Source organism: Ochlerotatus camptorhynchus, unplaced genomic scaffold (assembly GCF_037179485.1).
Source record: "Ochlerotatus camptorhynchus isolate MF236.1 unplaced genomic scaffold, CSIRO-AGI_Acam_v1.1 ptg000577l, whole genome shotgun sequence".
Lineage (NCBI taxonomy): Eukaryota > Metazoa > Arthropoda > Insecta > Diptera > Culicidae > Ochlerotatus > Ochlerotatus camptorhynchus.
In genome coordinates this window covers 2,672,590-2,698,374 of record NW_027041058.1, presented here as the reverse complement: position 1 = coordinate 2,698,374, position 25,785 = coordinate 2,672,590, and the positions used below count along the sequence as shown (strand labels likewise).

Genomic DNA, 25,785 nt, shown 5'->3' with positions numbered 1-25,785 from the left:
TCAATTGCACCTACCATGATCTCGTCGATTACGATGAGAAATAGTAGCGGTGATAGTATACATCTTTGTCTTACACCAGCGACTACCCGGATAGGGTCGGATAAGGCTCCGTTATGCAGAACTCTGCACGTGAAAGCCTCATACTGCGCTTCGATGAGGTTGACGATTATATCCGGGACTCCCTTGCGTCTCAGAGCGCCCCACAGATTCTCTTGATTGAGACGGTCGAAAGCTTTTTCGTAGTCAATGAATACCAAATAAAGAGACTCTTGGAATTCATTGACCTGCTCCAGGATGATGCGGAGCGTGACAATATGGTCCACACAAGATCTTCCGGCACGGAATCCTGCCTGCTGCCGTCGGAGAGTCGCATCGATCTTCTCCTGTATCCGATTCAGGATAACTTTGCACAGAACTTTGAGAACAATACACAGTAACATGATGCCTCGCCAATTGTCGCACACAGTCAGATCCCCCTTCTTTGGGACCTTCACTAAGATGCCCTGCATCCAGTCAGCCGGAGAAGTCGCGGTGTCCCAGATATTACAGAATAGTTGATGCCAAATTTGTGCGGATAGCATGGGGTCAGCTTTGAGCATCTCTGCTGATATGCGATCGACCCCTGGAGCCTTGTTGGATTTCATGCTTCGGATAGCTGCTGCAATCTCCTGCAGTGATGGGGCCTCGGAATTGACGCGAGTGATGCGCCGCACCCTAGGCGGATCATACCGAGATGTTGATGGCTGGTTGGCCGTCGAAACTTGAAGAAGTTGTTCGAAGTACTCAAACCAGCGTTTCAGCTGGTCAGTGGGGTTGGTAAGCAATTGTCCAGTCGTGTCCTTCACTGGCATCCTCGGGTTCATCCTTGCTCCACTCAGGCGTCGTGAGATATCGTAGAGGAGACGTATATCGCCAGTGTTTGCGGCATTCTCCCCTTCGTCGGCCAGGGAGTTCACCCACGCTCGCTTGTCCCGTCTGCAAGAGCGCTTGACTTCCTTCTCTAGAGCCGAGTACCGTTGACGGGCTTCGTTCTTGGCTCCTCTGGTTCTCGCCCGCTCTATCGCGGCTTTTGCTTCTCTACGCTCCTCAATCTTACGCCAGGTTTCATCTGTGATCCACTCTTTCCTCTGGGTGCGCAGATCACCCAAGTTGTTCTCGCTTGTTTCTATAAAGGCATTTTTGATGGCCGTCCATTGTTCTTCTACGTTGCCACCTTCTGGAACGTCCGCAGCTCGAGTCTCAAGTTCTTCAACAAAAGACCTTTTTACCGCTGGATCTTCAAGTCGGCGTGTGTTGAACCGCCGCCCGAGGCTCTCCTCCCGTCGCTGGATCCGCGCCATGCGTAGGCGGATTTCGCCGATTAGAAGGTGATGGTCAGACGCGATGTCGGCGCTGCGTTTATTCCGGACATCAAGAAGGCTCCGTCTCCATTTTCGGCTGATGCAGATGTGGTTGATCTGATTTTCGGTATGTCCATCACGGGAAACCCACATGACTTTGTGCACTGGCCGATGGGGGAAGAGCGAACCCCCGATCACCATGTCGTTATTGCCACAAAATTCTGCAAACTGCTCACCGTTCTCGCTCATTTCTCCGAGACCATGGCGTCCCATGACACGCTCATAGTCCGTGTTGTCGGAGCCGATCTTCGCATTGAAGTCGCCAGTGTAGATCTTGTGGTCACCCTTTGGAACCTTATCCACGACGGCATTCAGTTGACTGTAAAAATTCTCCTTGTCCTGTAGCTCGGCAGCATCGGTTGGCGCATAACATTGGATTATGGTAAGGTTACGAACCCGTGTTCTAAAACTGGCAACGATTATCCTCTCATTAACAGGCTCCCACTTGAAGAGCGCAGCACTTGCCTGGACGCTAAGTAGGAGACCAACTCCACGATGGCGGGGAGCGTTTTCACCTCGAATACCAAAGTATAGTAGTACCTGTCCCGACGGCAGTTTGTGTTCTCCAAAGTTTGGCCAACGAACTTCACTCAGTCCCAGGATTTCTAGCTTCATGCGTCGCGCCTCGTTGGCGAGTTGTGCCAGTTTACCCTGCTGGGCTAACGTCAATACATTCCATGATCCAATTCGTGTCCGTTGTTTTGCGCTAAAAGTCGTTGCCGTTATATCAGTTCGATGTCTTTCTCTGTTGGTTTCTGCAACAATTGTAAAGGTTTCAGAGACAGTAGGTGGTTGGCCTAAGGTCTCCTATCCGCCGTGATGGGGCTGCCATCTTAGGTGTAGCTTCCGGGGAAGAGCATTTCTTATTCAGCCGCTGAATGCCAGTCAGACGCTGTTTGAGCCGCACCTCCATGGTGAACAGACGCTCGGGTTGGCGAAGCATTTCCTCTATCACCGTGCTATGGTTACCGCGCCAGTGTTCGCGTCGCACCTCCTCACTCTGCTATTGTCGGATTGACAACATTGCCCAGGCTACGCCAACCAGCTGTGTCCATGTTTCAGCTGGCAGTCTTTTGTGATCATATGACTCGTGGAGGCGTGAGGTAGGAACTTGTGAGGACCGGAGCTAGGTATATCGCTCCTTCCAGATTGTCACTCACCATTTTGTAGCCCCTAAAATAAAGATTGAGCCCCTAAAATAAACCTCTTGAATAAGCTTCTAAAATAAGCTTCTATAATAAGCTTCTAGAATAAGTTTCTAGAATAAGACTCTAGAATAAACCTTTAGATTAAGTCTCTAGAATACGCCTCTAGATTAAGCCTCTAGAATAAGCCTCTAGAAAATGTATCTAGGATAAGCCTCTAGAATAAACATCTAGGATAAGCCTCTAGAATAAGCTTTTAGAATAAATCTCTACAATCAGTTTCTAGAATAAGCCTTTGCAATAAGCATCTATAATAAGTCTCTAGAATAAGTCTCTAGAATAAGTCTCTAGAGTAAGCCGCTAAAATAAGCCTTTCGAATAAGCCTCTAGAAGAAACATGTAGTATAAGCCTCTATAATAAGCCTTTAGAAAAAGCCTCAAGAATAAGCCTCTAGAATCAATCTCTAGAATAAAGCTTTAGATTAGGTCTCTACATTAAGTATTTATAATAAGCTACTAAAATAAGCCTCCAGAATAAGCCTCTAGAATAAGCCTCTAGAATAAGCCTCTAAAATAAGCCTCTAGATTGAGCCTCAAGAATAAGCGTCTAGAATAAGCCTCTTGAATAAGCTTCTAGAATAAGCCTCTAGAATAATTTTCTAGAATAAGCCGCTAGCATAAGCCTTTCGAATAAGCCTTTAGAATAAGCCTCTAGAATAAGCCTTTAGAATAAGCCTCTAAAATAAACCTTTAGAATAAGCCTCTAAAATAAGCCTCTAGAATAAGCCTCTAGAATAAAAAGAGCTTTATGAGTGTGTTGATTTATTTCCTTTTAATTCCGCTATAATTGCTTATCTTTTGACAGATACGCGTATTTCGTCTACTACTTGCAGACTTCATCAGTGCCAAGTACTCAACACCAGCATTGTTTTTTTTTTCATTACCCCATCACTGGCCCTTACGGTACTGAGTGAGGTTTTGGAAATTTCCTCCAGTCTTTCTGAAGTGTTCCCACTTCACTCGGACATGGAGCATAAGGCTAGATTTTTCTAAGGCCTTAAGGTTGTTTAGTTCATTAGACAGACTGAAGGGATGTTAATAAAAATCACTAGAAATCCAGTTGCACGAGTCGTTAGGACGGAATTTTAATTTCATTTTGATTACTTGGACTTGCACAACTCCAAGTAATTTTGTCAAATCATCCTTGATCTGATCCAGGGATTCACCACTGAGCAGACCTTTCAAGACAACCTTGGTGGCGTAAGTGAAAAATGTGTGTTGCTTTTTGGTAAGATACTTGAGAAGAAGTTTGAATCCATCCAAGGTTTCAGCCAATACACGAAATGCACCCCGACGGCCAATTTGAAGTGAAAACTTTAATTTAACGAACTTCAAAAGTTCCGTGGAAACAGCATGCAAATAAGAAGTGGTCACCACAATAGGGGAGACTTTTTCCTTCTTGGCATTAAGCCGGAAATATTTAGTGGAATTTTTCCTGGCAGATGGATTATTGTTCAAAATGAATTTCAACACGAGGGGGATCAAGAGATTGCCCTTTTCCTCTGCGTTTGAGCGCCATGGCGGCAGAAAATCGTTTCTCCAAATTGACTTCCAAGCAGATTACTGTAGTCATCGGTATGATCGAAGAGGAATTTTCCAAGTCGATGTCCAAGCAGGATTACCTCGGGTAGGGTCCTAACAAGGACTGAAGAGGGATATGAGTAAAAAAAAAAACGGTGAAAATATGCAGGTATATTTAGCATACGTTATTACGCTGTTTTTCCTTTTAATTCTACAACTATTGCATCGCAAGTGAAAGTGAATAGTGAAAGTGAACAGTGAAAGTGAATAGTGAAAGTGAATAGTGAAAGTGAATAGTGAAAGTGAATAGTGAAATGGAATAGTGAATAGTGAAAGTGATACAATAGTAGTAGAATTAAAAGGCAAAACAGCGTAATAAGGTATACAATTATTCTACTTGTTCGGATCAATTATAGAATTTGACTTAATTTTTGCAGCAACTTTTCAAGCAGCTCAAAACAAATAGTCCCCTCTAATCCCTCGTGCTACGACACTGGTTATGCTGCTGTTTTCAGTTCCAACACTAGTCAATCAATCAATTAATTTAACTTGTTTACGGAACTATTCTGATAGTATCTTCAGCTTCTGGCAGGTAATCATCCGATTAAGAAAGTCAACCGGAACATTTAGCACTAAACTAAGAAACTACCACCTCCACAGAAAACTAATTTAAACTTTAATTTATTTGTGATTTTACAACTTTGTTAAACAAAACTGAGCTCCTCCACTATCTCTTGGGTTTGTTTTTTTTTTCGTATCCTCCCTTCTACTTCTCCACGAATCGATGTAAACAATCAACGACGGTTCTACCGCTGTAGACCGGTGACGCATACATCTCGCTTCTCACATCTCACTTCACGGCAGGCCGGCCGCGAGTACAGCTTCCCAGTGGTGTCAACACTACTAAAACGCTCATAAATCAATTTAGCACTGAGTAGTGCCATTTTATTTTGTTGTAGCTTTTCTTTGGTAAAACGCAAATAGATCACCACGGCAAGAGAGCACGATGCGAACTAAAATTTTAAAGTGGTAATGGTTGTCTGGGAGTTTTTACATTAATTGCCTACATTTAGGCACAACTATGCTATTTTTAATAAACCCTGCCTTTTGGTTCAGCGAGGGTTAGGGCGCGTTCTGCCAGGTTGGCCGAGGCAGATTTCATGTGATGGCATTGGTCATTGTTATGTGCAATTCATTTTAAAAGGTGCGTTTCATATTTCACCACATGTAGTTCCAAAGAGCCTGAATGAAATGTGGCGCTGGTGAAGATCACTTGAAGATACGATATGACGGAACATTGATACGATTTGTATAGAACACAAGTAAATGCTTCCTTAAATTAGATAGGATAACTTTCAATGTGTTTATTATTAGTCAAAAAAATTGAATGTTGCATTGAAGTACTTTAAATCGTGTGAAATTTAAATGTTCCCTCATTTCACATCCGTTTAACTATTGTGAACGGCCATCCCACTGTGGTTATATCACAACAATGCTAATAATGTACATACATATCTATATCTTTTCCGGTACCATGGAGTCAACAAAGTAAAAGTGAAAGAAGAGCAGCAAAATGGGGCACATTCGATACGACAATGGAGTGATGCTCGTTATGATGGACACTGTCTATTTTCCGCACTGGTGTTACGATTTTATAAGGTGGAGCTCATATATATGGACATTATCATTTATGTATATGGACATCGAAATGTAGTGGAACACATCAGAAATAACATGGAAGACTTTCGGGAGGCTAGCAGCGATGCAGAGAAGGACAAAGAGTTCAAAAATAGGCACGAAAACTGGACAGAAGAGTGAAGAAACAGAGAAAGCTGGTGATATCGTTTTAAATTTTAAATTTTTATTATAGCTCATATTTAATCAAAAATTGCTTATGCTAAATAAGCGCCAGAATAAAAAAACGTATTTTTATTATGGAAGTGTGAATGCATTACATGTATCGAATTGATGTATCGATGTGTTCATGCGGAACTTACTATAAGTATGTATCAACATACTTCCTTGAACTGGGTCGTTTGAATGTACAGTAGTGCTATCACCTTCCATCTCCAGGGCGAATAATGTTTACATCTATGTACAAAAAATAGGTGCAATTATGCAATTTTAAGAAACCTTTTTTGCAATATCTGCTGGAAATTCAATTCGCCCATTGGTTTTAGCATCTTTTTGGGATAAAGTGAACCTAAATTAAATAAGAAATTTACCCGGCACTCATTTAAGGGGTTGATCAATTTCTCTTCACATCGATTATTATTTTAAATTTAAGATTTAAAAAATGTCCGAAAAATAAACCAAATACTCAACAAACAAGCACATTAGAAATCATGCAGAATTATAGGGAACTCATGGCTACTGATTTTAATACCATTAGTTTGTCAATGTCGATCAATTTCCCCCTGGATTACGATACCGTAAAACGGGGTATCTTTGATAGTATAATATAAAGATTAAATTTACTCGCTGCGCTTTTTCTATATTGTAGCTTAGGGTATTTCCGTATATAGTTTTTTTTTATAGTATGTGTCACATATTTTACAAACATATTAAAAAACAAATTTCATATTTTTCGCCTGTTTAAAAAAGCACTCAAACCATCACTTATGAAATGAATTTCCGATATAGCCATCAAAAATTCAATGTTGTAATCTTATGTTTTCTGATTATATACTCATTCAAAGTTTCATATTTGAAGAACTAAAATGTTTGAGTTTCTCGCATTTTTTTCTACATTCATCGAGCATTATCAAAGTAACCCCAAATCAAAATACTGATGTTCGGTAACAAAACTAAAAAAATAGTGCGAATGCAAATTAGGGTAACTGATTATGGCTGGACCTATTTAGGCCGGTTTCACACGACGTCAACCTTCATGTCGTATTTTTTTATGAATTCAACATATAATTATGAAAAATGCGTGATTAGGGGAAAGATCTACCTTTCTTGTTCCTAATAATAACATAAAAAGGTAAATATTATGAACAAATGATTTTATAAAACGTTTTTATTCAGCAAAGAATTATGATGTTGGTTGGACCTAAAAAATTATGATGGTTGGACCTATTTTTGCAAATGCTAGTTAAGCACATATTTGTTCAAAAACTTTGTTTAGAGCTTTTTGGTATCATGAAAAAACTGTATAAAAAGTTTTTATGAATTTGCTATTTAAAAAATCAAGAAATTTGAGTTTAACTTCGTTTTTAAAAAAGTTCACTTTCCACGCATTAACTATTCATCATGGCTCATTTTTTCGGAAATCATTGACCCGATTTGGAAAATTTTTAACGTCAAACTATAGGTATTGTGGTCCCATTGAAAGCAATCCAATAATTTTGGAATCGGTCAAATGGTTCCGAAGATATGGCCGGAACAAGTTCCAGGGTATATGAAACATTGATCTAATTTAAACCTATCATGCGACCCTTTACATTACTTCCAAATTCGATAACAAGATCAATAACAGAATTGAGTGCCTTGAACCACATTGGCCACTTCCGGGCATGTTCTGGGTGCCCCTGGGGAATTGAGGGGCTTAAAATGACAGAATATCAGAACTTAATTCCGGTTTTATAGTTTTTTTCTCCTAGGAGTTTTTTTTTGGCAATAAGTTTCAGTTAGCAATTTTTAGTTTGTTAACATTTTATTTCAAATTAATTCACACACAGAAGGTGTATGAGAAGTGCTTAATGTAAATTCATATTAACAGATTCTTTCGGCGCTTTCGTGGTAGTTCGGAAACCGGTGGTGACTACAAATCAAGAAGACTGGCAACTGTTCCCTTCTCCCATACAAATGCCAAACTTCACTGATAACAGCGCCTCTGTCAATCAAAGGTGGAACTTTGAAGCAGAAGTGTTAGTGAGACTGTTCATAAACAGTGACTGTGTGTGTGACCTAATGTCCCCGAAACGAATAATCATAACACGGTACTCGTTGTTCTTTTTGTTTTTCTCTACACAATGTTATGGGAATCCCAGCAAACCGGTGGTTTTCCAACTCCAAACCGAAAAACTTGTCATGGTGGATCAAGTAGAGGATTGAAATTCGGATCGATACCTAGTGAAACTAACTTTTACTTGTGAACGACGAACCGAAATATTGTTTATCTTGCCTGTTGGAAGCAATCAATTATAAGGAATTGGCAGCTTCCATTACTATTGAGGTAACTACCGTCATTCGGAAGCTGCTGAAAATTCAAGGATTCAAAAAGAAGAAATATCCGGTACCAACATCACGATCCAACGGGAGGCGTAGCATGATCTAATGTTGGAGAAAACTGAAAATGAAAGGTTGAAGAACTACAATCCCAAACGGTACGCATTGATAAAGAATATATTTCGATTTTAGATGTTGTCAGAACATGAAACCTCTTGATAGTGATAATCTGTATCCTTAACGAATTCTTAGAATCGACCGACCCCTTCCATAGAATGATAACAGTATCAGGTTGGCCAGTGACATTCAAATGGTCAGCGAGTACCGTGCCAAGTTGCCGAGCGACACAACTTAAACCCCCCACTGGGTGCCAGGTGCCAAATCCGTGCGGAACGTGCATGCAATTTACTAATGCACCATACGAATGCCCATAAATGCATCACTAAAGGGTTTAGGTAAAGTGGAAGATGAGATAGCAAATTAATGATCGCGGAAGGTCCCTCCATAATTTTGAATGGCATCATTGCCATAGTTTTAATTTTCAAAACAAATTTACTTACGCATCTGATCAATTTCAGCTGGAATTTTACTCGTAAAGCAAAGAAAGAAACGTTTCAATTTTTTCGACAATCATAACAAAACCAATAATTCACAGCTATTTATTTCTACCTATGTGTGTGAATGCACTTGTGAATTAACACACACCATCATACACTGGTTCCACTTTTGCTCCTGATTTTTGGCAGAGTTGCCAGTCTTCTTGGTTTGTAGTCTTCGCTTTCAGCCAACCTGACGATGGGATTCCTCCTTTAAATTTACGCCCAACTAGTGACGCAAGGTCTTTAGCAGCTTCCAAGATCTGTTTGGTCGTCTTGGGACTGCCAGAAGCAGCGCACATACAAACCCAATCCCCTAGCTGGTTCTCCAAATCAACACTCAACACTATTTCCCTTCTATATTGCTTGCCGTGGCTTCCCTTAATTTTTGCGTGAAGTGTCGTTTTCGGAATATTGTATCTTTTTTCTGTGCCTGAGACGCGGTAAGTGATTTATTTCTTGCTAAAAGAACAGCCTCTTGAGGATTTTCGATAGTATAACTCTTTTCTTTAGCCATTTTTTTAATCAAAGAAACTGATCACTCGGCCAAAACGAAATCGAATTTCAAATCAGCTGCGCGTAGGATGTAGACAAACCGAAACGCACCTATCGGCCGTCTTAGGAAACACATAGGTCCAACCATCATCATGCGTAGGTCCAACCATGATCATATTTATCTACTCGAATTTCGTCAATTATTCAAACATTTTAGTGAAACCAATGGATAAATGGCGTACTAACGTGTTGTTTACACCTTATAAAGGGTGTCCACGATGAAATTGCCACACTATGAAATTGCTCTAACTTTTTAACCGTTGGGTAGAATTTAATGAAAATTTGGGTGGATTTAGTTCATAGTGCATTATTTACATCCTGCAAGTTTTAAAGTTCTGTGATCAAAACTCGCGGAAATGGAGTCGAAAGAACAGCTCGTGCGTGATAAAATCTTGCGCATTCATCACGAGAACATGGATCTCTCGCATCGTTCCATCGCTAAAACGTTGGGAATCACGAATTCCACGGTGTCGCGAGTGATTAAGCGGTTCGAGGAACGGTTGACCACCGATCGGAAGCCCAGAAGTGAAGGAAAAAGTATTCCGTACAACACCAAAAATCACAACCGCGTAGTTGGGGCCTTCAACCGAAATCCGAACGCCTCCGTTAGGGATATGGCTAAGAAGCTGCACCTAAGCCGAAGTTTTGTCCAGAAGGCCAAAACTAAGGCTGGGCTTCGAACATTCAAGGTACAAAAGGCCCCTAATCGCGACGAGAAGCAGAACAAGTCCGCCAAAACCCGTGCCAGGAAGTTGTACCTCAACATGCTGACGAAAGTTGAATGCTGCATCATGGACGACGAAACATATGTGAAGGCCGACTTCAAACAGATCCCCGGCAACCTGTTTTTCACGGCCAAGGATAAGTTCAGCGTTCCGGAGCATGTCCGCACTCAGAAGATGTCCAAATTTGCGAAGAAATTCCTGGTTTGGCAAGCCATCTGCACGTGCGGGAAGCGGAGTGCACCTTTCGTGACCCAGGACACGATGAACGGACAGGTGTACATAAAAGAGTGCCTCCAGAAGCGGCTGCTTCCTCTCCTGAAGGCCCACAACGTCCCAACAATCTTCTGGCCGGATTTGGCCTCATGCCACTACTCCAAGGACGTGCTGAAGTGGTATGCGGACAATAAGGTCAATTTCGTGCCGAAAATGTTCAACCCTCCCAATACTCCGGAGCTCCGCCCCATCGAGAAGTACTGGGCGATTATGAAGCAGCACCTTCTTAAACGACCTAAGGTAGTGAAGACAGTCGAGGAACTGAAGAAAGTATGGGTTTACATGCAAAAAAACGGTTGATTCACAGGTTGTGCAGAATCTTATGGCCGGGGTTAAGGCCAAGGTGCGGGCATTAGCGTATGGACTGTAAATAAAATACGAGTAAAATGGTAAAATGAAGTTTAATAGTTATTTCTCAATCCCTGAAAATTTGATGGCAATCGAATGAAAACTCGAATTTTGCGAATCAATTTTGTGTGTGGCAATTTCATCGTGGACACCCTTTAGCAGTATTTCACTGCATGAAAATAAAAATGAATGTAAAAAATATTCCTTTTTTGTATGTTTGAAAGTAAGGCATGATGACGAGCTAATGCATGGAAAGTGAACTGTTTTGAAAACACATTGAAACTCATCACAAACATCCATGCAAAATTAAGAAAAAGAGTTTTTTATGATAGTAAAGTGATCTTTAAAAAAAAAAATTAGCGAATATTGACTAAACTAGCGATTGAAAAAATAGGTCATCAGTTTTTGGATAGGTCCAACCAGAATCAATTACCCTACTAACGAATTAACTCTTGTACTTGTTTCAAAAATATAAAATTTGCAAAAATATTCATTGCTGAAAAAAATATTTAGAATGTACTTTGAAAAATTATCAATGTTACCCCGTTTTACGGTACTAAAAGTTTAATGTAGTAGACTATAATCTTATCTAAATTCAGGGGCACTTCAAAAGCTCGAGCAAGGTACTCGATCAATATGGGAAAATCGGAAACCTTTTTTTTTTCAGATAATCAAGATTCAGCGGTTTTAACAAAAGAAAACTAAGAATCCAATTTGTTCTCAAATACCAGAAGGACAATATTGCCCATTGAGATAAAAATCAAAATGCGAGCGCAACTGGTTTTGTATGACATTCCTCTTGCGCTGTTTTCAACACAAAAAATAATTTAATCATTTTGGCAATTTTATTACCCGTTTATAAGTTAAGCATTTTTAATTAATTATTCTTAAGTAACTTTTTACTTTTTTCATCGTTCTGATGGAAAACTGGCATTATATGTTAAAAAAACAAACAAATTAATTCTTTTTGAGTTTTTTTTTTGTAATAATACAAAAAAATAAAAAAAATAAACTCCTGCAATGTTCTCAAAAATGGGTGGTCTACTTTTGCCGTGTTGTTTTTATTCGTTGTTGAGTTTATTTACATTTCGTGGGCTTGTTTTCGTCCTGTGCGATAAAAAAAAATTTTGTCCTTTGCTGTACTGGTTGTTGTTGCTGTGATTGTAGAATGGATGGGTAATATTGAAATTTTGGTGTTAAAATATATAAAGACTAATAAAAAATCATTTTTTAGGTCATACACAAACGAGGAATACTTGGACGAATGTTGCCCTGATCCTTTGGGTAATCTTTCGCTTGATCCTGAAGTGCTGGAAGAGAGCCAATTCTATCAGAACCAAAGCCAAATCGAGGAGAATGGAAATCACCCGGGAGCGTCAGCAGCTGCCCAAACAGCGGACAAAGATACCGATGAAGAATCATTCATAAAGGATGGTGTTCCAACCGACTACGTGGTTTGCATGAAGGGCACATATTGTCGAAAATTATTTCGGAGTCAGCTACGCCCCGGACAGATCTGTACCAAAGATATCGTTGGTAATTCGGTGGATATGGAACACAGCAAAACATCAGGTCTATCGCAAAGTTGTCTTAAATGACGAAACACCAGTGTGGAGCGAAAAAGAGCAATCTGGGTTTGAAGACATCGACCAGTTTATAATGCTACAGGATCAAACCAAGAAGAAGTTGTACTCGGTATCCAGTATCACCCCACGGGTGCTTCGAACATGGCGTGGAAGGACTATAAAGATTTTCATCTACGGATACTCATTGAACGTGGAGACAAATGCACAGCATCAAAAGCTACAACGTACCCTGATTTCCCCTCAAAATCCAGATCGCTCAGGAGCACATTCCACACTTAATAAACTTAATAAATTCTGCTCCAGCACACGAACAAGACCAGCTCAAACAAGCTAGTTCCCCTCCACTAGAGCTGACAAAGTACTTCAGATGGGCCGCTGTCTCAGAGCCAGCAAGACTGCAAACCATGCACCGCGGAATGGTCGTGGCAAACGTAGTGAACGATGGGTGGACAAAGGAAACAGCAGAACTTGAAAGGGACGTTACACTTGCTCTAAACATTCTCCAAGGTGTTTCCAACAGGTTGAGCGCAATGAGAATGAAAGGAGCAGCTGGATCTGGATTATTCGATGCTATGGAATCGGCTCTGCAACCAGAACCAGCCGAACTGAATTGTGACGACGTAGACCATGCATGAGAATTCGATTTCATCACTGACAGAAATAACCTGTGAACTTGTTTTATTAAATGTTTTTACCTTGTTTATTTTCATCAGCCATTTGAAAGTACAAAGAGAATAAAATACATTGATAATAAATCGATTCCAATGCACATCGTTAAACCGGACAAATATTGAAATCCATGCTCTTTGGGTCTTGGCTTAGACCTTTTTCAGGAAGGAAGGCCCTCCAGAAAAATATCCACAATGCTCAAAAATCTTTTTGGTTGGAAATCGTTTAAAATGATTAACGGTTGTACAAACGTCACTCAAAATTGGACCATTTTCCCAATGGCATCTTGTCAAGTACATTTTCATCAAACCAAAAACAATTTCTATAGGGTTGAAAAAGGGGCAATAGGGAGGAAGATATTAGGATCATAATTGATTCTAGCTCGATCCATGATCCATACAGAATAGAATCCTAGATACTGTTGTACTAGACGATTGCTTAAGGCAATTTTTTTGCAGCAATCAAAAAATTTAGCCCTATTGAAGGTCCCATCCGTCCAAAAGCTTTCAACTATACCGTTCAACCCCAAAAAGCAAAGAAAAGATACACTTGGTCTCCGACAAAATTCTCCACGATAAATTACTTTTTTTCCGATGACTCCGTACCCTTTCTTTCTTAGCATGTCACGGTTATCGAACGCGACCTCATCTAAGAACACCAGATTGTAGACATCCAATGGTAGCTAGCATTTCCTTACAAAAAACGGATGATTTCATCGTCGCGTATCTGTATCGCTCGACGCTCTATGGTTTTCCATGAAAACCCTGCTTCGTGTAAAATGATACAGATAGATGAAACACTGATTGACTGATGAAAGTGGAGTTGGAACTTCTGCTTGGCTTCATCCAGAAACAGCACGGGATCTTTTCGGTATAAAACGATGATCCACTGTCGCATGCCTGATCCAAACTTCTTATATACTTGAGCACGTTGCTTCCGGGAGAAATATCCGTTTTTCTCGTACTTTGCAATCCACTCACAGATAGTAGATAGGGCCTTTCTATAAATAACAGATAAGTCCTTTCTCGATATTCCCAGGAAATAATATCCGTACAACGCGTGATAAACTGTGTTCGATGCTGCATGCTTTCGACGAACGTTGCAGGAGATTACGTTATTCATGTTTGTAAAGAAATGGTCAGAAACTCAAATATTTATAAATTTAAACAATCCAAACGTAAAAGCGTTCAAACCGAACCAAACATTGACATTGTTTAGTTGTTTTTCGATTCTCACCCGACAATCTGCACTGACAGTGAAACTGACAGTTGGTTCGCAAGAAAACTTCGCATCGCAGGTCAAAGTCGCGACTATGGTTTAGTGGTGCGAACTCAATAGAGTGAGCTATACAAAGGGGTCTAATCTAATCTCACTCTAATGCAGGAAATTATTTGGGAAATGGCTCAGAAATGATTCACTTCGTCATAGTGTTTTGAATTGAATTTATATTTCAGTCCGCATCGTGCTCTCTTGCCGTGCGGATCTATTTGCTTTTTGCTGCAGGAAGTGTTACTACTACCTAAAGCTACAACAAATTTAAACAGCACTTTTCAGTGCTCAACCTGTAAAAATTTTCTACCTTGTTCAACTCTTATTCCTCTTCGATCCTTGTTTGGACCCTACCCGAGGTAATCCTTCTTGGATATCGATTTGGAAAATTCCTCTTCGATCCTTCAGATTCTTATAGTAATCTGCTTGGAAGTCGATTTGGATAAAAATTTACTGCCGACATGGCGCCTAAACGCAAAAGAAAGGGGCAAACTCTTGACCCCCCTTCTGATGAAATTAATTTAAGTATTCAATTTGATTTGCTCACGGATGATGAGAATGATCCATCATACAAGAAAAATTCTAGTAAACTTTCCCGGCTTAATGCCAAGAAGGAAAAGATTCCCCCTATTGTGATAACCACTTCCGATTTCCATGCTCTTCGCATGGAACTTTTGAATTTCGTGAAAGTTAAGTTTTCACTACAAATTGGACGTCGGGGTGAATGCCGTGTATTGGCTGAACCCTTGGACGGATTTAAATGTCTTCTCAAGTATCTGAATGAGAAGAAGCACAAATTTTTTACTTGCGACACCAAAACTGAACGTGTGTTCAAGGTTGTCATGAAAGGACTGCCCAGTGGTGAATCCCTGGATCAGATCAAAGATGAACTGGCAAAATTACTTGGAGTTGTGCCACTCCAAGTAATCAAAATGAAAATGAAATCCCGTCCTGGCGATTCGCGCAACGGGATTTCTAATGATTTTTATTTAGTTCACTTCAAGTCTAGTGAACTAAACAACCTTAAGGCCTTAGAAAAAGCTAGCCTTATGCTCCATGTTCGAGTGAAGTGGGAACACTTCAGGAAGACTGGAGGAAATTTCCAAAACCTCACTCAGTGCCGTAAGTGCCAGGGATGGGGTCACGGAACTAAAAATTGCTACATGCCAGCTAAATGCATGAATTGTGGTGATTCCTCTCACGCAAAGGACGACTGTCCTGTGAAGGAAGATCCTAAGAAATTTAAATGTTCAAATTGTGGTGAAAACCACAAATCCAATTTTTGGGAATGTAAGACTCGCAAAGCGATCCTACAATCTCGTTCTAAACGTCAGGTAGGAAACGCTCCACGTTTCCGACCAGGTACAAATTCCTCTGCTGTTAACAACGGTCAGCGAGGAACAAATTCTACATTCGTACCCGTAGGTACAAATATCACCCCTGCTTCAAATGTTTCATCTGTACCTACTCCCCTCGCTGCTAACAATGTTCAGCGAGTTAATGGAGCTACCTATGCTGCTATTGCAGCGGGTAGAAATCAAAATACTAACCAACGTTCTAATGGAAATTTTGACAATTTTGACTTAGGAAGCATTACTGCCCCCAAAATGGAATTTTTACAGAATTCATTAATTGACATGATTTCTGATATGCTTAAATCTAACTCCATGTTTGATGCTATTCAAACTGGAGTAAAATTTGCTAATAATATTGTCATGACTTTAAAATTCAGTAATGGATTTTAAAGCTTTGAACATTTTAAATTGGAATGCTCGATCTCTTAAAGATAATGAAGACGAGCTATTTAATTTTTTAAGAGTTCATAACGTGCATATTGCCGTTATAACTGAAACGTTCCTTAAACCTGACCATAAGGTTAAGAAGGACGCAAATTACTTGATTTATAGAAATGATCGTCTTGATGGACCCTGTGGTGGCGTTGCCATCATTATTCATAGACGAATCAAACATAAAATTCTTTCTTCATTTGAAACCAAAGTTTTTGAAACTTTGGGGGTTTCTGTTGAAACAAAATTTGGACAACTTACGTTTATAGCTGCCTATTTGCCATTCCAATGCGTAGGCCAGCAAAAGAATTTTCTCAAGGGTGACCTCCAGAAACTTACCCGTCATAGGTCTAAATTCTTCATTATTGGTGATTTTAATGCAAAACACCGCTCATGGAATAATGCTCAAAGCAATTTCAATGGTAATATTCTGTTTGATGATTGTTCTGCAGGTTATTACACTATTCAATATCCAAACAGCCCAACATGCTTTTCTTCTGCAAGAAATCCCTCCACTATTGATTTGGTCTTAACTGATTCATGTCAACTTTGTAGCCAATTGGTTACCCATGCTGACTTCGGTTCTGATCACCTTCCAGTAACTTTTGAAATATCCCAAGAAATAATTTGTAATCCCAACAGCTCTATTTTCAATTACCATAGAGCTGATTGGGAGCAGTATCGAACATTTATGGAATATAACTTCGATCCAAACATTCCTTTGCAAACCAAAGATGAAATTAATTATGCTCTTGAATCTCTGACTACTTCTATAGTTGAAGCAAGAGCTGCCTCAGTACCAAAATGCGAGGTTAAATTCGATTCAATTATAATAGACGATGATCTTCAGCTCTTGATCCGTCTTAAAAATGTCCGTAGGAGACAATATCAAAGAACACGCGATCCTGCCATGAAAGTTATCTGGCGGGATTTGCAAAAACAAATTAAAAAGCGATTCTCTGCCCTGAGGAACAAAACTTTTGAAAATAATATTTCTAAATTAGACCCGAGTTCCAAACCCTTTTGGAAACTCACAAAAATTTTGAAAAAACCTCAAAAGCCTATTCCAGCGCTTAAAGAAGGTGGTAAAATTTTGATCACAAATTTGGAAAAGCTCAGAAACTTGCTAAGCAATTCGAGAGTTCCCATAATTTCAGTTTGGGTCTTACTAGTCCTATTGAGAATCAGGTTGCTCGAGATTTTCTGAATATTTTCTCTTGGGAAAATATTTTTGATGATTCCTGGGGGACTGATTTGGACGAAGTAAGGTCTATAACTAAAAAGTTTCAAAATATGAAAGCTCCAGGTGACGATGGAATTTTCTTTATCCTCATCAAAAAACTCCCAGAGAGTACCTTGTCTTTCTTGGTAAAATTATTTAACAGATGTTTCCATTTGGCATACTTTCCTGATAAATGGAAAAATGCAAAAGTTGTTCCAATTTTGAAGCCGGATAAAAATCCAGCTGAAGCTTCTAGCTACCGTCCAATAGGTTTGCTTTCTTCAATAAGTAAACTTTTTGAAAAGATAATTTTGAATAGAATGATGCTTCACATCAATACGAACTCAATTTTTGCAGATGAGCAGTTTGGATTTCGCCATGGGCATTCAACTACTCATCAACTCTTAAGAGTTAACAATTTAATTCGTTCAAACAAATCTGAAGGCCACTCAACTGGAGTTGCTCTTCTAGACATAGAAAAAGCATTCGACAGTGTTTGGCATGAAGGTTTGATTGCTAAATTGAAAAAGTTTAATTTTCCACTTTATATTATGAAATTAGTTAAAAATTATTTAACTGACAGAACTCTTCAAGTAAATTATCAAAATTCCAAATCTAATCGACTACCTGTTAGGGCAGGAGTTCCTCAGGGTAGCATTCTTGGGCCTATATTGTATAACATTTTCACTTCGGACCTCCCTGATTTGCCTCAGGGTTGCCACAAATCTTTGTTCGCTGATGACACAGGCATTTCCGCTAAAGGAAGAAGTCTTCGTGTTATTTGCAGCAGACTGCAGAAAAGTTTAGATATTTTCTCTTCTTATTTACAAAAATGGAAGATTTCTCCCAACGCTTCCAAAACTCAACTTATAATATTTCCACATAAGCCTAGAGCTTCGTTTTTGAAATCTAGTAGTAGTCACATAGTCACTATGAAAGGAGTTCCAATTTCCTGGTCAAACCAAGTGAAATATCTTGGATTAATACTTGACCAAAAATTAACTTTTAAAGATCACATTGAGGGCATTCAAGCCAAATGTAACAAATATATAAAATGTTTGTATCCTCTTATAAACAGGAAATCCAAACTTTGCCTGACGAATAAACTTCTAATATTTAAACAAGTTTTTAGACCGGCCATGCTTTACGCTGTGCCAATATGGTCTAGTTGTTGCACTACCAGGAAAAAAGCACTTCAAAGGATCCAGAACAAAGTTCTGAAAATGATTTTGAAGTTGCCTCCCTGGTACAGTACAACCGAAGTACATAGAATTTCGAATGTTGAGACTTTAGAACAAATGTCCAACAAATAATTAATAATTTCAGGCAAAAATCGTTGCAATCCTCAATTGCAACGATTAATTCCCTTTATATTTAGATAAGATTTAGTTTTAGTTTTTAGTTTTAAGATATCAATTGTTATAGGTACTGACATGCAGGTTTAAAAAACCTGTTTAAAATACTGAGTTGCCAAGACAAGAACAATGTAAAAACACTTAGATATATATCATAACAATTAAGGCTGGTACGTTACTGCAGTAACTGGAGCACCTAGGTTTAAATGAAATGTAATTTATTTTGAATTTGGAACAAATAAAGAGTTAAAAAAAAAAAAAAAAAAAATTGAATTTATATTTTACAATTAACTTGCTTCAATCTTCACGAAGGACCAAGCGTCTCCACAGAAAAGTGTTCGAATTTTCAGTTTTTTAGTTATTGAACAAATACCTATGATGTTTTAGTAAAGGCTAATTTTTTAATTGGTTTTCGGGGTTAAGTTTGAGTTGAAGTGTTTAGGGAAATAAACACCTGTCCTGATTTAGTAGCCCTACAATTGAAGGTGGTGCTGAAGCTGCTGACGATTGGTAGCCTACCACTTCCCATGGATTAGAACGCCAGGGAACAGCACACATGTTTTTTCTAGTATTAAATTACAACCTCTAACCTTCCATTAACATTTCAAATTAGCTATCCTTTCGAAACAGAATTAGGAACATAGCTATTGTCAACCCATTTCCCTTGAAATCCCATTCGATATCTTTACTTTCATTCATTCTCAGAATTTACATCACTCATACACCGCACCTTGGTATTTTGTCGTATGAATCCCATGAGGTCAAGCAATTGTAGGATGAGTAGCGACTGGTTGCGGCCATAATCCTGCGAAAGCGAGCAAGCACACCCTTTCTCTAGCACTGTGTTCACTACTTTTTTTTTAATTTTATTTTCCTGTTATCACCCACGGCTAACCGGACCTTGTCGCACCTTTTCGGAGGTTTCGGAAACGACAGTGGGCCAGCACTTTACTCTTCACTTCACTTCACTTCACTTCACTTCACTCCGGCACCGACTGGCACAGATAATTCAGCCGGAAAGCCAACCAATAAATGGTACACTGGAATCGATTAGTAGCAGCAGCGTGTGTGGTGGTCACATTTATTCCCATCCTTGCCGTCACACCTGTTCGATCAACTTCAACACCACTTCACCGGTTACGCTCCTCACGGCTTCGGTCATCAGCGCCACCAGCCAGTAGTATCAGCATCATTAGTGGAATTATAATAGGATACCACCGAACCGCACCACTATCCACCGGATCGATACTAGTTTTGCTTAGCCGTCAAACACCTGATATGGCAATCTGCGGAAAAGATGCGTTCATTCATTTGGAAAACTTGCCACACGTGTTGTTCTACAAATGAGCGAACATTCGATGCTAACCCGGTTGCACGTGAAGCAGAAGGATCCACTTGGGAACGACTATTGCTTTGACATTGCATCGGAGATCACAATTGCGTATTGCAGTAGTTACTACGCGACTCAACTATTTACAACAAACTTAGCGACGAACGTACAAATCACAAAACCGTGGGCACTTTTTTTCTAATTGGGTTGAAAGCTTCACCAACAACATCACGCGTCCCGTTCCGTCCGGTGTGCGTCTACGTGCCGCATTGTACGGCACTATCTTGCGGGTCTTGAGAAGCCATTGGATTTTTTGGTCCTGTCACGGTAACGGTTTCGAGTTGACTGAGGATCTTCGCCACCCCAAATAGAACGCGCGCGCGATTTCCATCCACCCAGCCGGTCGGTCGGTCGGTCGGTCGGAAAGACGGCCGGTGTTGCTCTCCGAGGGCTGAAGTGAGGGGCACATTTACTACATTTTTGGGGAGGAAGTTCTAAGCACTTCCCGTTCCGAAGCACATGGGACGGGAGCGAAGAGAGTGTGCTCTTCTCTGTCTTGCTCTCGGAATGGTCGAAGCTTTCTCTCGATGGCAGTCTATGGTGGTAGCAAAGCTTTAGCCTGTGGTAGCAGCTGGTTGTTGCTTTCGATAGCGAATGAAGCTTGCGATGATGAGAGTCGGGTGAAGTTTTTGAGAGAGCGATGCAGTGATGCCGAAGCTTGGAAGCTTATGATTTCGAAGGTTCACTTTGTCGTTCGGTGGCTAGCACCAAGCTGGCTTTCGCGAGGGCCGATCGACGAGAGACCCAATAAATTACAGAAATACAACGTTTAGTGACTGTAGTGTAGTGGTTCAGTGATGAGAACCCCAGTAACAATTCTGCAATCATTTGGCATCCACTCTGATTTATGACGGGAATAATCCATTTAGTTTAAAAACAGCATTTCACAGTGTAAAACGTTCCTGCTTAGTAGCTCACCTTTTCGCTGTTTTAAAAACCTTTTACAGTCTGGCGAGAAGTCAAAAACTGTCTTGTTTTATTTTTATTTTATTTAATTTTATTTTTATTTAATACATCCATCTGACAATAAGTCTTAATGAACCAGAAGCCATAACAAATACTAAATGTATCTGGAGTTAATAATACGTCTCTGGTATTGAGCAGCAGGTTCCCCAAACTCGAACAACTCTTCAACTGTAGAAAACGTGCGAATCATACTCGTAACAGGTTCATGTTGTCCAAAAGAAGAGCGGTGTGAGTCTTGACGCAATAGGAACGTTGAGCGTAGAAATCTGCTTGGCGCACGAAAGTTCAAGCAAGAGAGTAAGTGGGTAGAGTCAATTTCACCACTTAATAACTTCGCGACGAATGTTGCCTGTTGAATTTGTCGCCGTCGTTGTAACGTGTCCATGCTTAGCAGGCGACATCTCTCAGCATACGGAGGTAAGTTTAGTTGATCTCTCCAAGGAAGTTGTCTTAATGCTCGACGAATGAATGTTTTTTGGATACGTTCTATTCTGATGTTCCAGGAAAGTTGGTAGGGAGTCCAAACAACAGATGCAGTCTCGATAATCGGACGAACGAGTGAACAGTACAGTGCTTTTAAACAGTACGGATCCGAAAAATCTCTTGAGATTCTTGATATAAAACCAAGCTGACGATTAGCCTTAGTGATTACCATTGAACGGTGTAAGTCAAACGCAAGTTTAGGGTCCAGCATTACACCTAGGTCGCTTACTTGTTCTACTCTTTCTAGTACAAATCCATCAATTGAGTAATCGAATACGATTGGCGTTCTTGTGCGATTAAATGTCATGACCACACATTTTGATATACTGACGGAAAGCTTGTTTAAGCGGCACCAATCAACAAATTGGTCTAACATTGCTTGGAGCTGACGGCAACCCACGCTATGTCTAAAAGCACTTTTTTTACAACTTTTATGTACCTAAGTTTTTTCTTCACAGGAATTTAGTATTGATCCTAACAATCAAATCTGTGAAGGTTTTAAAATATTTCATCTTGGGTTTTTTGAGAAAAAGTGTTTTGAAGTACACTTAGCCGTTTATGAAGGCGTATATGGACTATTGACTATACCCAACTGTTACGTATCGAAACAAATTCTGCTGAAAATGATTCAAAAGAGATTAAAGTAGTCAAACAAAATACTATATTTCAGTCGCATTTGCGGCAGTCACCCCATTTGAAGCATTATTGGGATCATTCTTGACCTTTTTCGATTGCGACCCACTTTAAGGAATTGTATAAGCTTGCGACCCACCAATATTAGATGGAGATGTTGTTAGGCCAAAATGATGTTGAAAATCCGTGATTTTTTAACGGCTTGAAACGCCAAAACACCCCAAACATGCATAACAAGATAAAATGGTTAGAATCGACAAATTTATGGTAAATCGATAAAACCGTTCAACCATTATCTGAAGACTCTGAAAGAGCTGTCTAATCGCATGAGTAGCATAAAAAACTATTATTAAAACTACAGTCAACTCTCCACAACTCGATGTCCACTAGCTCGATTTTGAGTAGAATAGTAAACATTAATTTCATGGTTGCTGTAATAGCGATGTTGTATGGGATTGTTATTCTATAATTCGATGATCCCTTGAATATCGAGCTAAAGAAATTTTAATGTATTTAGTAAACCACCTCATAACGATGTTAAAAAAAACCGAGTCAAAACCTACGCCATGATTATAAAAAAGCCAAAAAATAAAAGCTTTAAAGCGCGAAAAAGGCATCAAAACACTATAATGGCTTTGAAACGTCAAAACACCAACAAGGCATCACAATTGCTAAAAAAGATTAAAACGTCCTAGAATTGCATCATAAACGTCTATTGGTCTATTGGTCTACAAATCTTATCAACAGTCTAAAAATGACAACTCCTATAATAATCATGACACGTTAAAATGGTCCTAAAATACCCAAAAATGGTCCAAATAAGTCAAAATGGCCTAGACTTTCCAAATTGGCTGTATAATACCAAAACGGCTTTTCAATTGATTACCCCTGCATAGTTTTAAAATCAGATTTATTCTACATGCAAGTTAAAAAAAAAATGAATTTATGCGAACTATCTTAGGGTAGCCTGTATCCACTGATGGGTCGCGACTCATAGATTGAGAAACGCTGCTCTAATGCTTTTGGCAACAAAGTGATCCTTAATTTCGTCAGCCGGTTCGGAGAGATTCTGAAGTTTCTGGTTTTCACTACATGTAGGGTAGAGAACTACTTCGGCTTAATCGCCCATTTTGGGCCTATCGAGCAGAAAACTTCAAATAAATCCATGATTTCAGAGTTAACCAGTAAATTATGCGTTTGGTACGATACTTTAGTTAATAAGCTACGGAACGAAGTCAATGAGAACGCGTGATATAAATGTTTGCACCCATTATTCCCAAAAACAAAAGAAGCGCTCCGACCGAATCAATTTTTATCTTCATCCGATAGGCCAAAGTGAATTTATTGGCGTTTCAATGGCGTTTCAATGCGTTAGGCCGAGTTTAGAATCCGTAGGCCGAGTTTGGCGTCAAGACGCAGTGTTAGACTTGTGCCAATATCTCAATGATTGGTTTCTCTTTATTAAATCTTACGGTACATACGGAAAGGTAAATAAATTTGGAAGCCATCAGTTATAATAACATTCTGTTTAATGCTAAACTGCGCTAGATTAAGAAAGACTAAGCGCGGGTTGTGCTTAATAGGCCGGAAATGGAGTAGTTAACCCTATGACGTTTTCCAGGAGAAAACTGCGTCAGACATGATTTGCAAATTTCTACACAGCCACACAATTCGACAGTCAAAATGGTTTGAACTTATTGTTAACATCTTTCTTCTGGATATTTGTAAACCTCGATCTGATTGTTTATACCAGTAAACGGCAATGCACTCAAAAAAAAAAAAAAAATAAAAAAATGACGCGTTCCATTTATGTGTTTTGGAATGTGAAGACCGTTAATCACTTGTCACCATGTTCTTTTCACACGGATGTCATGAGATTTAATTACAAAAATAATATGTTTTTGTTGCTTATAAAATCAATACTACATTGATTACATGTGCTAACTTATCGAAATCAAAGAGATCCCCATATATTTCTGCGCTACTGTTTCCTACTAGTGTATTTAAAGTGTATGACAAATGAATTGCATGGGATTTTACTGAGAAGAGTACCTAAAGAGTCAAAACAAACATGGAAGGCAACAGCGAAGAGAGAAGACTTGTTAGTGGTTTCCTAACAAAATCATCGAAATTGTTAACCATGAGTATTGTTTGTGGGAAATTATATGTTTAAATGAAGGGATTACTATACACTAGGGTGTTTCATTTTGAAAAAAGTGATGAATTTTTGATAGGCCACCCTCCAGTTCGATTCATAGCCCCAAAATATGAACCTGTGCAAAAAATGGTAAAGATTGATGAAGGTTTAGAGGTCGCGCCAATGATTTGGATTTTGTATGGAGATTTTGGTGAATTAGTATGGGAAATTATTGATTTTCGTTTACATTGCTCTATTCTATTTTGCCATTTTTTCACATTTTTATAATTCTTGATACGCTGCAAAACTGAGCGTAGCAACTGTAGGCTTTTTGTTTATTGCCATAGCAATAACATACTAAATTTTTTCGACATTTGGACAAGTAGAAGCAAAGTTATAGCGATATAAGCGATTTTTTAAATTCTTCCATAGTAATTCCCATACAAATTTCAAATCATTGGCGCGACCTCTAAACCTTCATCAATCTTTACCAATTTTTGCACAGGTTCATATTTTGGGGCTATGAATCGAACTGGAGGGTGGCCCATCAGAAATTCATCACTTTTTTCAGAATGAAGCACCCTACTATACACACTGAGATATAACTAATTTTACACGTGACGGAATTCGTCTTTGACATAAAAGAAGAGACGTAAACAAACATGTCTTGTAATGTTTAGTGCTCCGAGACTGAAAAGTTTGTTGCTCGACGAAAAGTACGTTTGATTGAGCTATATTTCGCGTCTGCTATGCAAGGTTGCAAAGACTCATTTCAGCTAAAATAATGTTTTTCGGAATAATAAAACCAAAAGATGGTATGATGGCATGTTTTACTTGTAACTTACAAGAAGAGGTTACAAAGTATGCGTTGGAAACATAAAACCTGTAAATTTTGCTTTCTATGAGTCACAATCAGCGATTTTCGGATCGCTGAGTGAGTGAGTGAGTGAGTTAGTGAGTTTGTGAAAAATCTCTGATTGTGACTCTCATGAAGTGAAATAAACAGGTTTAATATGTCAAACACATTCTTTGCAACCTCTTCTTGTATCCTACCAATTCAAAATTTGATCATGGCATCTAATTATTTAATAATTTAGAAAAACATTGTTTTAGCTGAAATGAGTCTTTGCAACCTTGCTGCTATGGCTCAAATTTTTGCTCAGAGCACCTAAATTGACATGATTTTTTTTCTAAGAGTGCAGTTTAAATTTGACTGTACAGAGTACAGAGTCTAAACTGGAGTGGCTTTGAATGTTTGAAAGTGGATAGGACTGATCATATGATTTTAATTCTAGAACGAAAATGAATTCTTTTGGACATCCGATTATTTTTCTTTTGTATACGTGTGTATACGTATACTACTACTATGTATACAGGAAAAAAAAGTACAACTTTACTTACGGAGACAGCGATATTTGATTTGATAGGTTAAGCTATCGACTACGATTAATCTACTGTATCCACAATATGAAATTATAAATAACCCGTTCAA

The 25,785-nt window shown here is 39.2% G+C and overlaps 1 protein-coding gene and 1 pseudogene across 1 annotated transcript in view; both read right to left on the bottom strand.

Annotated features, from left to right (window-relative positions):
* LOC135713786 (uncharacterized) overlaps window positions 1-14,173 on the bottom strand; it is a 36,291-nt pseudogene extending 22,118 nt beyond the window's left edge.
* The window catches only part of SLO2 (slowpoke 2), a 566,463-nt gene that overhangs the window by 219,141 nt on the left and 321,537 nt on the right, over window positions 1-25,785 (bottom strand). The gene's annotated exons all lie outside the window — the stretch shown is intronic.